The 16025-nt window shown below is 36.0% G+C and overlaps 1 pseudogene; it reads left to right on the top strand.

The window, feature by feature from the left end:
- The first annotated feature begins 744 nt into the window (after positions 1-744).
- Positions 745-15187, top strand: LOC135216316 (irregular chiasm C-roughest protein-like; annotated as a pseudogene).
- The last annotated feature ends 838 nt before the right edge of the window (positions 15188-16025 follow it).

Below are 16025 nucleotides of genomic sequence, written 5' to 3'. Positions count from 1 at the left end.
AGTTCATTTGCGTATTGATTTCTTTGCAATATATATATATATATATATATATATATATATATATATATATATACTATATATATAAAATTTGTCACTAATACTATATACATTATTGTTCTCAATTCATCAATCATCACTAATATTATCATTTTGCTTAACGGTATACTAGAATATTTAGTTGTAGAGATAATTCAGGTATTTGTTTCCATTTATCTAAATGACACCATTATAGAAATAAATAAATAAAAAACAAAAAATCTTTAAATTAAATGGAAAACATAGAGAGGCAAACACATAGTTACATCATGTAGACTATCGACATTTTTCTACTATTTTTACGGTTTGACACTAAAGCAAATACGATTCTAGTTTTTCATATAAATATTTTTTATGAGTTTACATACATATCGTCCTTCTAAACAGAAAACAAAAGCACTTAATATTTTATAAATATGTTAACTCAAAAGAAAAAAACATTCGAAGAAATAATGAGGTCATCTCGTATATCACCAATTTATAGCTTTAGTAGCAGCCCCTCAAGGATGAACGCAAAAACATAGAGAAAAGACGGTAAATTTCTCAAAATAGTCTCACCTGTACTGCATCATTACACCTTTTTTCGATATTGCTCAGTCAGAAAAAATATCAATAAAGGATACATCTATGCATAGCTTTTCTATACAACTTTTAGTCTGTCTTATTTGTCATTGCTGATGACTGTTTCATCTTTATTCTGCAGATTTCTCGGTACTCGGCTAGCTCGACGCTAACCGAGATGAAATCGTCAACGAATTCCTGATGTTACCCCTTGAAGAAAGAACTTCCGACCATTTTCTTCGATTGGAGTTGCTGTCACCGTTTTCTTTCATGAAAATGAGCTTGATTCACCCTGCAGCAGCAACAACCTCCCGATGGAAAGTCTTCTTTTCACTGGGATGCTTTTGCATGTTGTTTCACGTCGCTCGCGGCGAACAGAGGTTCGTGCAAGAACCGGAAGACGTGACGGTGAAGCATGGCGAAGCAATCACTCTCCCCTGTCGGGTTGCAGATCGCAAAGGGACGGTGCAGTGGACCAAAGATGGTTTCGGTCTAGGGACAGATGAAGAACTTCACGGTTTCAGCAGATACACCATGGTTGTCAACGAAGACGAAGGTGAGGGGTGATATGCGCATAAGCTTATCGTATTTGTCTTGCATACATAATTTCTTCCTTTTTTGTACGTTCTTGATGATTCCAGCTTTGATAAACTTCTTGAGTTTGTCTCTTATGTTAAATGTTCCTCAAGATTCTATATGCCCCATGATGCCATTCTTACATGAAAGAATAGCGAAAATTGGCTTAATCGTGTAATTGGTTTAGAAAAACTGCTACACGCAACATAAACTAAACCTTTTAACGAAAAATTATAAAAAAAAAAATCCAATTATTAACTTTTGGCCTTGCTATTTTTTTATATATATTTTTATAGACCAGGTGTATGAAACTTCGCTGGAACTTTTGATAATGATACAAAAAGTGCTGGAACTAGTGCCACTTAAATCTGACTGTAAGCGAGATAAAGGCTTAAAGAAGAAAACAAGTCCAGGGAGATTACAGTGACCCCTTCGGCTCTGAATTGTTTAAGAAATAGCTTTGTATTTCACCATGCACAAAATTAAAGCTGGAATAATCATATTTTTTTTTTATTATGATTTGGTATTTTACACCGTATGGACTCTCTCCCCTTTATAACTACAATAGTATTTAGCCAGAAGGAAAGTGTGTAGAAGTAGCAATAGTCTTTAATACAAGATTTTCTTAAAGAAAAGTTATCATACAGCCAAAAATATGTAATTTTGCAATAAATAAATAATTAAGTAGAAAATGGTTCAAGTTCGTATGATGTATTCTTGTTATTTTATGTGTCAGTGAAATGTAGTTAAATAGGTAATGATATCTAAGAAACACCAAAATAAAAATGAACAATGCCATAAAAAGTCCGAGCATTTCTCTTCATCTTTTTTTTTTTTTAGACATTTTGTATCGTAGCTTTTTTTATTGTTCTTTATTCCAAAAAATTTAACGTAAAATCTTTTTAATTCTGTTCATAGATACTAACCACGAACAACCTTCTGATATAGGATTTAATAGATTTTTGTTGAAACTGAAATATAATTGAGTAGTGCCAATATGTACCCATTACTTCGCAGGTATCTTCAACCTACACATCCAGCCAGTCTTGATAGAGGATGATGCCCAGTACCAGTGCCAAGTGGGAGGGGCAGCTGGTGAGAAACACCTCAAATCGACGACAGCTAAAGTCACTGTCCATTTTCCGCCGACGGACTCTGAAGATCAGGTATGAAGGAATCATAGAAAACGTTGAATAAATCAATGAAAACGTTCTTTACCGAGTTATTTTATAGGGATGACTTAAACATTTGGATGTTAGTCTTTTCTAATGTCGTGGGTTTCAAATGCTTCTGTTCCATGCTCTTAACAATTTGTTTTATTCAGTCTACCGGTTGATGAAAATCCTTAAGCATTGCGATGAAATCCTTCCTGTGACTTTAATGTTTGTATTTATTTGTGATATCTAAGTATAGAATTCGTCTACTTCTACAAGTCTTTGAGAATTAAAGGTTTTTTTTTTTTTTTTTTTTTTTTTTTTTTTTGTTTTTTTTTTTTTTAAGAAACTGTTGGATAAAAACACGTATAGCTGTCACGTCCATGTTGATATCGAATGCTGAAAGACGGGATCACAATTGGTTATTCTTAGTTACTGACTGGAAACGGCGGTATTGTGTTTGTGTTTAAATAACTTATTCACTACTAATGAAAAAAATGAAAACAAAGCTAATAATTGGCTGACATTTTCAGTTCATGGTAGAATTAATTTGTTATAAGAAAATTATATAATGGTATTGTGATGAAAAGCGTGCAGCAGTTTCCCAGTCTGTACTTTGATGACTTTACCACTGATAACTAGAACGTAAGTCACAATATATACGCTATTGGGATCCTGTTTGAAGCTATTTCAAGAAATGTCTAATATAAACATAGCCCAGAAACGCACAGGAAGCTAAAATTAGAATACAAGATAAGGGGCAGGTTAGCAAATAATAATACGATAATCCTGTTTATTACAGGTAAAAATTAACACATCTGGAAACCCTTTTAATTACAAAAAAAAAAAAAAAAAAAAAAAAAAAAAAAAAAAAAAAAACAGAACTAACCTAAAAATCTTGTTAATTACAGGTAACCAAGAAGTAATTTGAAAGTCCTGTAAACAATTTTTTTACAGGTAACCAAGAGGTAACTTGAAAGTCCCGTTAATTACAGGTATCCAAGAAGTTACTTGAAAGCCCTGTTAATTACAGGTAACCAAGAAGTGACCTGAAAGTCCTGTTAATTACAAGTAATCAAGAACTAACCTGAAAACCCTGATAATTACAGTCTGCCAAGAACCCAATCTGAAACTCTTGTTATCTGCGAGTAACCAAGAACTAATCAGAAAACCCTGTTAATTATAGGTAAACCAAGAACTAACCTGAAAATCCTGTTAACTACATTTAAAAAAAGGACTAATCAGATCATCCTTTTAACTTCAAGTCACCAATACCTAATCCTTAGATCCTGTTAGTGAGTAGGTGAACATCAAAAAAACAAACCTGCATCCACTGTTAATTACAGCAAAACGAGAACTAATCTGTACCTCCCTTTCATTGCAGGTCCATTTGGATAAAGCATCTCCAATGTTGGCTACAGCGGGCTCTCCCGTGCGTATCACCTGCGAGGCGGGAATGAGCACCCCGGCATCCGAGGTATGTGAGGCGGTACAGGTATATCTCTTCTCTCCTTCTCTCGCAAGAATTTAAGTCCTCTTTCCCTCTACTTTTAATATACTTTTAATGCTGTCAACCGTGTTCAAGGTAATACGGGTCTAGGGGACCCGTGCGCCCGCCCCCTTCCCCCCAAACAAGCCTCTTTTCCGAAGCCTGTGCGGTGGCAGTAAAAACACAAGCTTTGATCTTAACAGCGGCCCGAATTTCTTTCTTTGCTTTTCTCTCTCCGTTTGCTTTATTTTTAGATATCTTTTCTCTTTCGTTCTTTGTCATCGATTAATCTTATCGGTTTTACCTTCTTTTTGTCTCGTAGTCATTCCTGGCGGTGAATGTAATAGTTTATTTTTATCATGCTCTTAATACAACTTTTACATTGGAAGTAAACTAAACTTATGTTCAGAAGACAATAATGCAAAATTCTTTGCATATAAATAAGTTAAATAATTTTAAAGAACAAAGTTTAAGATTAATTCATAAATATTCGGAAATGGGAAATAAGTTACTGAAGGATTATTCCATCTACTGACAAAACACAGCTACTTGAAACTGTCAGGGTTATTGAGCATTATACTTCTATAGTTTTAGCTGGCTATACTTGAGTATGAACTCTCGCTCATAGAGCAGCCTGCTGCGTGCATTAAGAAGCATTTCTATCAAACAAAAGCTTCTGAAATAAAGACAAAGCACATGATTTCACAGATCACTAAAAATATCAGTGCAAATATATGAGCGGCTACTGTTCGGTCTATAAATTAAACGGAATTACATCAGTTATGGATTTCAGGTTGGTTACGGTCATAAGCAACATTATTTAATGTTGCAATGTTTCTGTTTTCTTTAAGTTTCAGAAGAATGATGCAAAAGCAATTATATTCACGAGTTTTTTTTTCTTTTTTTTAGCAGCAACTTCAAATTATGTTCTTTTTATGAAGGAGCAATCAATTTCAACACAGTACGATCGTAAAATACAACATAATCGGGAATCACACATATTAATTATATGTGCAACATCTAAACATTTTCCTTTCAACATTTTGGGTTCTGTCACACCCTGCATATCATATTATGTATGAAACATCTGAACGTTATTCCTGGTCAAATAAACCTTTACAAGGATCTCCTTTCAATATTTCAACTACTATCACACCTACCATTAATTTTCCCCTTATCTGGTATTCTAATGACTAACTTAAACAATAAAATAACGAGTGATTCTAAATCAGAAATTAACATTATTATAATTTCCCTACAGATCAAATAGTTTCCGAACATTATCTCCAGCATTCCTAAATACATTCCGATAACCAAAGACTCTTTCATTCTACAGATTAAATGGTTTCCCAACATTATCTACACCATTCTTCAATGCATTCCGATAACTCTTTCATTCTACAGATTAATTAGTTCCCCAATATCATCTCCAGCATTCCTCAATACATTCCGATAACCAAAGGCTCTTCCATTCTAAAAATTAAATGGTTCCTCAACATTATCTCCAGCATTCCTCAATGCATTCCGATTACCCAAAGTTCTTCCACCCCACAGAGCAAATGGTTCTCCAACATAATCTCCAGCATTCCTCAATACATTCCGATAACTCAAGGCTCTTTCATTCTATAGATTAAACAAATGGTTCTCCAACGTAATCACCAGCATTCCGCAATACATTCCGAGAACCAAAGGCTCTGCCATCCCACAGATCAAATGGTTCAACATTATCTTCAGCATTCCTCAATACATTCCGATAACCCAAGGGTCTTTCATTCTATAGATTAAATGGTTCTCCAACATAATCACCAGCATTCCGCAATACATTCCAGGCTCTGCCATCCCACAGATCAAATGGTTCCCCAACATAATCTCCAGCATTCCTCAATACATTCCGATAACCCAAGGCTCTTCCATTCTACAGATCAAATGGTTCCTCAACGGCGAGGAGAGCTTCGCCAAGAAAGAAGAGCGTTAAACACCACCAAAGAGAAACAACCCAGGATCACTGCCTTCTGGTGGCCGTCAGGAGCCGCCTTGACATCGTCCCCTCCCGGGTGCATCACGAGGCCAACATCACCTGCCAGGTGTTGCATTCCGGCGCTGAAGGAACCCATTCAGCAGAAGCCTCATCATGACAGTCAAGTACCCGCCCGAGGTGAAGATCCAGGTCGACTCGGCCAAGATCAAAGAGAATGATGATGTGAGTCATGTTAATCGGACATTTTATACGTTCAGCTTTGCTGTTGAGGGTGGGGGAGGGGGTTCCATCTTGAAGATTAATGTTACCAAGATGCAGGGGAGCAGATTAACACATATTCTACCCTTGGACAATTGTCTTGGTCCCCGTAGTGGAAACATGAAATTTTAAAAATAAAAATCACACATTTGATTTTATATGTCCAGCTGCGTCCCTAGAGGGATTTTTTTTTAGCTTGAAGATTAGTGTTACTAAGACAGGGGAATGATTTTCTTGATGCCCGTAGACATAACATGATATTAAATAAAACTAACTGTAAATTTGAGACTGTGAAGTAAAGAAGATTAATACAAAGACACTTAACGGAAACATATAAACTCCTCTTCATATTAGTTATTATTATTATTATTATTATTATTATTATTATTATTATTATTATTATTATTATTATTATTATTATTATTATTATTATTATTATTTTATTTTATTTTTTTTTTTTTTTTTGCTCTATCACAGTCCTCCAATTCGAGCTGGTGGTATGTTTACAGTGTGGGGTTCCGGGTTGCATCCTGCCTCCTTAGGAGTCCATCACTTTTCTTACTAAGTGTGCCGTTTCTAGGATCACAGTCTTCTGCATGAGTCCTGGAGCTACTTTAGCCTCTAGTTTTTTCTAGATTCCTTTTCAGGGATCTTGGGATCGTGCCTAGTGCTCCTATGATTATGGGTACGATTTCCCCTGGCATATCCCATATCCTTCTTATTTCTATTTTCAGATCTTGAGACATCATTTTTTTTCCGTTTCTTTCTCTTCAACTCTGGTGTCCCATGGTTATTGCGACATCAGTAAGTGATACTTTCTTCTTGACTTTGTCAATCAACGTCACGTCTGGTCTATTTGCACGTATCACCCTATCTGTTTCTGATACCATAGTCCCAGAGGATCATTACCTAGATCGTTTTCTATCACTCCCTCAGGTTGGCTCTCGTACCACTTATGACTGCAATGTAGCTGATGTTTCTTGCACAAGCTCCAGTGAAGGGCTTTTGCCACTGAATCATGCCTCTTTTTGTACTGGGGTTCTGTGCAAGTGCCGGGCATTCGCTCGCTTGCTATGTGGTTTATGGTTTCATTTTTTGTATTGCACTTCCTACATATGGGAGAGATGTTATTTCCGTCTATCGTTCTTTGAACATTATTATTATTATTATTATTATTATTATTATTATTATTATTATTATTATTATTATTATTATTATTATTATTATTATTATTATTATTATTATTATTAATCTGGTAATTTGAATGTCAAAATACCAGAATAAAATAAAATATATATATGAAATATATATATTTTATTCTGGATATATTTCAATATAAACCGGAGACTACAACGGGATTGTAGATGGTGATCTCCGCTACAAAATCGTTAATACAGAGTTATTATTATTATTATTATTATTATTATTATTATTATTATTATTATTATTATTATTATTATTATTATTATTAATGTTAAACCATTAATAAAATAATTTTTTACAAGGCAGAACGAAACACCTTACGACAACCAACAACCCATATCTCACACACCCATTTAACCAAAACGACCTGCTTCCCTTGACCCAGGTACGATTCACATGCCAGGCGGAGGGCAATCCGCCTGCCCTCAGGTACAGGTGGGAGGTCAACGACATAGGGTCGTCGGCGACCACAAGACAGAGTACATCATCCACAAGATCCAAAGAGACAGCAACAAGGCCAAGGTCGCCTGCATCGTTGCCAATTCCATCGGATCGACCAAAGCTGAGCACACATCAGCGTTGAATGTAAGTTGCTTGATGGGTTTTGGTTGGAGACGATTGGGAATGATGTGTTTCTTTCGGGATTTCAGAACAAATAGTATAAGGAGAGAGAGAGAGAGAGAGAGAGAGAGAGAGAGAGAGAGGAGAGAGAGACTGGTTCATAAGTGATTTCAGAGCTTAGAATTGGTGTTTATTATTATTCAATCATTTGTGAGGCACTGCGCCACGAGGCTGGAGGGAGAGAGAGAGAGAGAGAGAGAGAGAGAGAGAGAGAGAGAGAGAGAGAGAGAGAGTTTTAATTCTATGCCGTTCTTAAAGAAACCACTAATCAAAAACTCCACATTCAGTTTATCAAAAAAGAAAACAACAACAACAAACAAACAAACAACGAAGTACGAGCAATAGATGCACCGGGAATAAAGTGAGACATTCCCATTCCTCTTTCCAGATTCGCCGAGGTTCAACAAGGAACCAGTGGATGTGGACGCAGACGAAGACCAGTAAGGTGACCCTTTCCTGCGACGTTGAGGGAAATCCTCCAGCCCAGATCGTCTGGCTACACAACAACCAAAACAAGGTCAGTAGAGTTGCTCTTTCGGTCACACATTTCAAGGTCATGAAACGAGGTCCTATTAACATGACCTGTCGATATAGATTTACCCATTACGAATTTTGTTTAAAATAAATACTAAGCAAAAGCTATTCAGCTAATTATAGAACATTTATCATGTAGAAATGTATAGCTTTTTAACAGCTGTATCATCTGGTATAATTATGGTAATAATCTGATGATGAAAATGATACAGATGTATCAGATACGTATGTAACCTCTGTCTTTTCTGTAGCTATCAAGTTTCTCAGTGGATCCCTTGAGAGATTTGCTTCCGGTCTTACATTTTCTTTTTAAATCTTTCCCATTTTATGTCTAGATTCGCTGGCCATATTGTCAATTATTAGTATTTTTTTTCTAATGGTTTTGTTTGCTACTGCAGTATTATAAAGACCGCAATACGGTAAATCATGCTACTAAAACTTGTTCACGTATAGACCAATATGGATACATATTATCTGTTAATTTGTTTGGTTTATGTAAAATTATTAATCATAGTAAAATATTACCGGTACTACCACCACTAACAACAATAACAGATTAAAAGTTTATAGCGGCTTGTTCCGGAAAATTGTTAGTCTGCGAAAAATGAAGACAAATATTAAAAAAAAAATAAAAAAAGACCCGTGAGATATATACAAAGTACTGTTTTTAGCTTGAGATAACTCCTGCTCTTATCTTCAGTGTCCTTTTGATATCACAAGGACACAGTAGATGACATCAGTATTGATTGTAAGCTAAGAACAGCAAAAGTGAGAATAGTTCATGTTGGAAAACAACGTATGTATAACAGAAAGAAAATTGAAACAAAAATAAATTTAACTTAACGGGTCTTTTTCATCTATTACCGACTGCAACGTAATTGTTCGTCGCTTTTTATCAACAACAGTAATAATAGATGTAGTAGATCTAAGTTCCTCTCGTGAAATATTATTTTTTTCTCAGGTGATCAAAGTGGGTGCCACCTCCACAATTACAGTGACACCTGAGACTGTGGGCACCTACGAATGTCGTGCAACCGTGACAGGGTTTCCGGAGGTATGTGGTCATCTCATCCCTAAATACCCTTTTGGAAAAATGTACCCCATAATTATTTTTGCAGGGCTGCTGTTTACAAACTTCTTTTACAGCAGGCACCAGCTAGTCATTGGCAGATTGTCTGGAATCTTATCAGCAACGCTGATTCCAGCATGTTGGTAGTGGTAAGATAAAGAATGAAAAGGTTTCCACGCTGTTTTTTACGATGTTAAAGACTTGTGTGCGTACACAGGAAGTTTAGATTTCTGTTTTAAAAAGTGTTGAGTAGCATTAGAGGTCCTGGTAAACAACACTCAAAACGAGAAAGTGCCTCAAAGAGTTTCCCTGTTATTTGGAAACCTTATGTTCAACTGTATTTGGTTTGGATGCTTGATATTTCTATCAGTACCTAACTTTGAGAGGCCAAGATCTATCAGTGTTTAGGAATGAGAAAAATAAATAAGATCTCATACTAATTTCTTTTTATTTGTGGCCGTTGCGTAGAAATCACCACAATTATAACCACTACCTGATATCTTTATATTTCTTTAATTCTTGAGATATTTACAAAATGTGATATAAAAATTATATTCACACTAATACCGTTTAGGACAGCTATGACTCCGTCAGCGTCACTGAAATATTAATTTTGTCTAACAATGTTTAGCAACTGAATAAAATTTAAACTTTCATTGACCTTGAGAATAGACTGAACTTCTTTATAGAATGGACAGAATAAAAACTCATCCTCATTCTTCAGGAGAAGAGGACCATGGATGTGTTCATGAGAGGCCCTCCTGTAGTGACCCAGTGGAGGAGCAGTTCGGACTCGAAGGAGACACGGTCAGCGTGGAGTGCGACATACAGTCCATGCCAAGGCCGGCTGCAGTCGTTTGGAAGAGGGAAAGATACACGATCGATCCAAGTAAGTGAAACGCTAAGAGAAAAATGTTCGCCAATAGTTGCGCGGAAGACGATTACAAAAGCGCGCGAAACGTTAGGGGAAAACGTATGTTATTACGTTTGATAATAGTCGCGCGGGAAAGGAGTTCATGAGATCGTTGAACGTTTTCATGTAAAAGTTTATTATAGTTTTATGAAAGGCGATAAACTCGCAATTCTTTCCTGGGACTTTCGTGATAGAGGTTGTCTGTTATGGCTTTTTTCATTCATGACCAAAATACGATTTATGAATAAGAGATTAACGTTCACAATTACTCATCATAACTAATAATTAAGCTATATACAATTTATAAAAATGTACACAATAATGAATCATAATTTTACTCAAATCTATATCGAGAATAAAAATTTGATTTCTATAAATAATAAACACTTTTATGAAAAGATGACACACTGTATTTCTGATGTAGTTTAAAATACAGTCCATTAGGAATTATCTTAAAAACACACACGCACACGCGAAAGAAAAGTCGTGAAAATACTGATGTTGTATAGTATTTGTACGATTGGTCTATTCTACTAATAGCTAGAACATGTCCACGTCTGACGTCTATCTAACCATCAGTTTTTTTTTTTTCCAGATCAGTCACGATATAACGTCCTTCAAGAAAACACGAAGGCCGGCATCAAAAGCATCCTGATCATCCAGGAAGCCATGCCAGAAGACTTCGGCCTCTATAACTGCACAGCCAAAAATGGCTATGGGTCCCACACTCACGAGATCATGCTGAAACGACAGCGTACGTAACAAACATTGTTTTAATGATGTATGATGGATTCAGCTGTATTACTGCACGAAATTGCAGGGAAAAATGATAACAGAAATGAGCGTGTATATGCTGTGAAGTTTCATTTGCTGATTGTTTCACGAAAATGACATTTTTTTTTGTTTGTTTCCTCGAAACCTTTTTAGACAATATTAACTAAACCTAATATCCTTACTGTCCAATATAATGGACCAGATGCATTGGTCAATACATTAAAAAGAAAACTTAGTTTCAGTTTCTTTGCTATTTCATTGAGTTTCAGAGTTACTGAATTTTTTTTCTGTGCCTTATCAGAGTTGCTCTTAGGTCGAAGTACAATGAAATTTCTTACTGACGAGCTGACAGATTTCCCAATTTCTTTTATCAACCTCTTGCTTTGGTTAGGTTTCTGTACACAAAAGCTTTGAGTGCATAGTATCAACTCTTTTGCTTAAGATTTGTAAAATGATAGGCAATTTAAAAAACTGAGTAATGCCAATTCTTCTTGTGTCTCCAAGTAAAATACGAATGCTTTGTAATATTTGATAGGAATTAATGTAGTATCGCCTTTACTTTTCGCCTTACTGTGTGATATACAAAGCGAATTTTTCATTGCTCTTTGACTATGATATTCTAAAGTAGTCTGTTTTTGATCTGAGTAAATTTTGTAATTATAGCTTTGGTCTTAGGGAATTTTGCAAAGAAGGCTTTTCACGGTCATCTTTGAATTTATTCTGTTACTAACAAGTTTAACAACTCACGTACACTTTCTTACGTAGACCTCAGCATACAGATCTTTGACTAATGTAACAAAGGTACCTAGAGCAGAAAATAATTGTAAGGTGAGCGTCTTATTCTTTAATATTTCAGTGTATTGTGTGAACTTCCTCTAAAAAAAACTAGCGTTTCATCTGATGATTCTTGACAACTGTCTTGTAATGTCTAACAACTGTATACTCTCTCTAAACTCCACTTCCTTTCCTCCTTGTATTGCATTACACAGTTTGCCATCTGGACAAGGAGATGGCAATAAGAATTGCATTAGAGGTTCAGTGTGTAATTAATTCTAATTTGAGTATTGATATTACCGTAGTAGTAGAGCTCTTATGTATATTAGTAGTGTATGCTTTTTTCGCAGTAAAATACGTTTAGTTTTTACTTAATTTAGGAATTTTATTGTTTCTATCTCAATCTTTTTATCATAATTCTTGTTACTTACTTTATTCATCTTTGTCAGCGGAATAAAAAAAAAACAAAAAAACAAAAAAAGCTTCTTTAAAAAACCTGCAGTAACTACAAGAATATTTAAAAAGTAAACATTCTTTCTGAATGGTGCAAGATAGGCTGAAAATTCTGATTGTATTTAGCATTACTAAATGCACGAAAACTTCTAACAATTAACTTTGTTATAAATATAAAAGAAAACTGCACTATGGTAATTAACTGATTTGCATAGCATGCAAATTGCTTGTGTACTGTCACATATGATTATTATACATGCAGGCTATTTTCTACTGCGGCTATAAAACTACTCTTAATACAACAGCGTATACTGTTAAGAGACAGAAATCTGTGAATAATAGGTCACTATAGTAGCATGATAATATGCCTGCATAAAATAATTAACCGAGTGACGTTGAGTCGTAGAAACAGAAGTACGTATGATATATATATAGATATATATATATATATATATATATATATATATATATATATATATATATATATCTATAATATATATATATATATATATATATATATATTATATAATTCTTTCATTAACCAAAATTCTTTTATTTTCCACAGAGAGTTTACCCCTGGTGACGACCCTTGTTGCCATCATTGGAGGCATTATTTTCCTCATTGTAGTCGTCGTGGTCATTGTCCTCTTCAAGAAGAAAGGAAAGGAGGATACAAAGGTAAGACGAGACAAGAGGAAGAGGTCGGACTGACAGTGAAGAAAGCAAGGGACAGGGAAAAGCATTCAAAATAACTCTGGGGCAAAACTCGAGAAAAGGGTGATTGCAGCTGTTTAGAAAGTTGAGTATGTGGTATTTAAGTGGCGATGATTTAAGAGGTAAATGAATGGTAACGCTATAAAAATATAATAAAAGAATAATTTTTTTAACATTAGGTAACATTAAGTTACCTACACAGATTTGGAAAATATAAAATTTTCATCACTCATAAGGCTTTTAACATTTTCCACCCACCATATATACGTAAGATGTCTATCTAGGTTAATATTCATTTGTATAGTCTATATACGTATATAAAAAAAAAGGACAATTTCTGTCTGTTTGTTCGTTATGCACACCTAGACTATGTAAGATAGGGCTACCAAATTTTAACCATAGACTCCCCTCCCCCCAAGGAAGGTTTTAGTCAAAATCCGAAATTCAAGGGCCGTTTCTAAGGGGCCCTTAACCCCTCTTTTTCGTACCCCCTTCATTTTTTTTTTTTACAACTTTCTGAGTTGACAGCAAACTCTTCGGATTTTTCACAATTTCTTTTGCTTGGCAGGATCCTAAGTGATTACTTATTGAAATCATCCAAAGCGATTGCTTTATAATCCGCCCTGCATAATCCGTACCTTCCTTGGATAGCATATGAGTTACATGCATGCAAAATAAGTTTATTACAAATTAATTTCCTTCATACAAAGGTCAGTTGGATTTACAGCGAATTAAACGATACAACTTCTTTTTTATTATGACTCTGACATGCGTTCCATTTGGTTCTCAAGCTACGTAAGTAGCAATGGCAGCAATCCATTTTGTTCAGGTTGTATTTAAGGACGACAATAAGAAAGAGCGGCTATGTTGATTTAAAACAGTTCGCAATAACATCAAATGAAACTTCACTGAGTGTCGGCTTGGAGGCTTGCAAATATGATACTTTATATGCATAGGCTCAATTGAATCACCATACCACTCCGTCTTTCAGACTCGGCATAGAGAAAACACAGTATGCGATCGAGCGACAGATCTTCGACCCACGACTCGGTTCTCAAAGTGGAAACCCGGACAGCTACCGGATCAGATATTCGCCCTCAGAGGATGATGACTACAGTTCTCATTGACGAGTGGGAGACTACCGACACCGCCACCTCTAACGCCAGGCGCCATGACCACCTCAGATACTCCGCAGGGGAGTTCGTATGACCCACTTTCCCGCCAAAGGTTTGTGACGTTAAATGATTTTGAGTTAGGTAAATGTGATATATTTCATCCTTTTCGACTATATTTTTTCAGCTCTGTTAATCTTCAAATGTCTCGTCTAATAGCGAGTCATCTTCATGAAAGGAATCGCTTTTCAATTCTTCAGACCAGTCAGTAGTACAATGCATTATTTGGTCTTTTGAGATTTGCCTTTTTTAAACGTCATCTACAAGGCTTGCTTTTGGTTGCATACTGTAAGTACTCTCTACAGAATAAAAAGGACTCATAGTAGCATGATTTCTGAAATGGAGAAACAGATCCATGGCAAAAATATATTAAGAAATAAATCTATAAATGTTATTTCTAATATATTTATACGATGCATAACTGTGGATTTATTTCCTCCACTGTAGAGAATATAATAAAATTAATTACTTGAGCCTCTTTAGAAGTATAAAAGTTTCAGCAACTCTTTCTTGCAACATCTCTTTCATCTTCGAAGAATTAAATGAAAATTATTTTCCAGGAGGGAGTCAACAACAACACGGAGGATACGTACAATACACAGACTATTCCAGGACTACAATCCACCGCCGCCACTCAGCTACACCGCAATTCCCTCTACTCTGGAGCTGCTCCCCAGTTCACTAACGTCGACCCAGGTACTCGGCAGCCGCCTACGGCAAACCCGTACCTAAGAGTCCCTTCGAATTCTCGAAGCACCCAGAATCTTTACGGCTCTTCCGGTGGCCTGGCCAGCCAAGGTCCCCCGTCAGCGGACCCTTCCAGGAAGCAACGGAGGCTCACTTTAGCGGGCGGGGGCGGTTCCTCTCTACGCTGCCGGAGCTCAAAACCTCAACAACAACCTCAATAATGTTAACAACAACTCTGCCGGTTATGGACATGAATAGGTTAACGACCAGGAACAACCTGCGAGGTAGTGCTAATATGAAACAACCAGTACATAATGGTCCCACCCAGGGCGACTACAGGCATGGCGTCCAAGGGCACGCATATTTAAGAGGTCTTCCGTCGAGAGGCTCTTGGTGTCTAAGTCATATTTTCCACGTCTTGGTTGCTGGAAAGTTTCCCATTTTCCGTTAACAGTGATTTGATCTCCCGGCTGACCGTTCATGGTGTAAATAATGAAGACAGAAAATTGTGCTAAATGTAGAAAGAAATGCGGTTGCCTTAAAAATTCCTCTTAGTAGGGAAGAATGAACACAGATATTGCATCAGTGTGAATATAAGCTTTTGCAATCATAAGCACACTAGTTTACTGGTGCCTGCGTCGCATTCTGACATTCTTCTCACAAGCTGGAAATTTGTATTTATAAATATATTTTTTTGGAAGTGCTATAACTCTTCTAGTGAGTTTTCAGTGTTTGTGCACGTTAGGAGATTTCTTGCAAGCCGAGGGGAAACGATATTGATGAAAGACAAAGGTTAGGTGCCTTATAAAACCAAAGTTGTGTGAACCAAAGATGTAAAAAAAACCAATGTGTTTTTGCAGTTACGAGAGTTTCTAAGAACTGAGATTTTCTTTGTTGTCATGGTCTTCAACCGGACCACTTAGGAAACGAGCAGTGATCTCTCGGTGCTTTCCAGCGTCTTTTTTTATTTATTGTAATACGTTCTTTTCTGCCATTGCATGATGAAATGCAGAAAGAAAAGAAACGCTCAGGCGAGAGGATCATTGCGAATAATATTTT

This window comes from Macrobrachium nipponense, chromosome 6 (assembly GCF_015104395.2).
Source record: "Macrobrachium nipponense isolate FS-2020 chromosome 6, ASM1510439v2, whole genome shotgun sequence".
Classification (NCBI taxonomy): domain Eukaryota; kingdom Metazoa; phylum Arthropoda; class Malacostraca; order Decapoda; family Palaemonidae; genus Macrobrachium; species Macrobrachium nipponense.
This window is presented reverse-complemented; position numbering and strand designations above follow the sequence as displayed.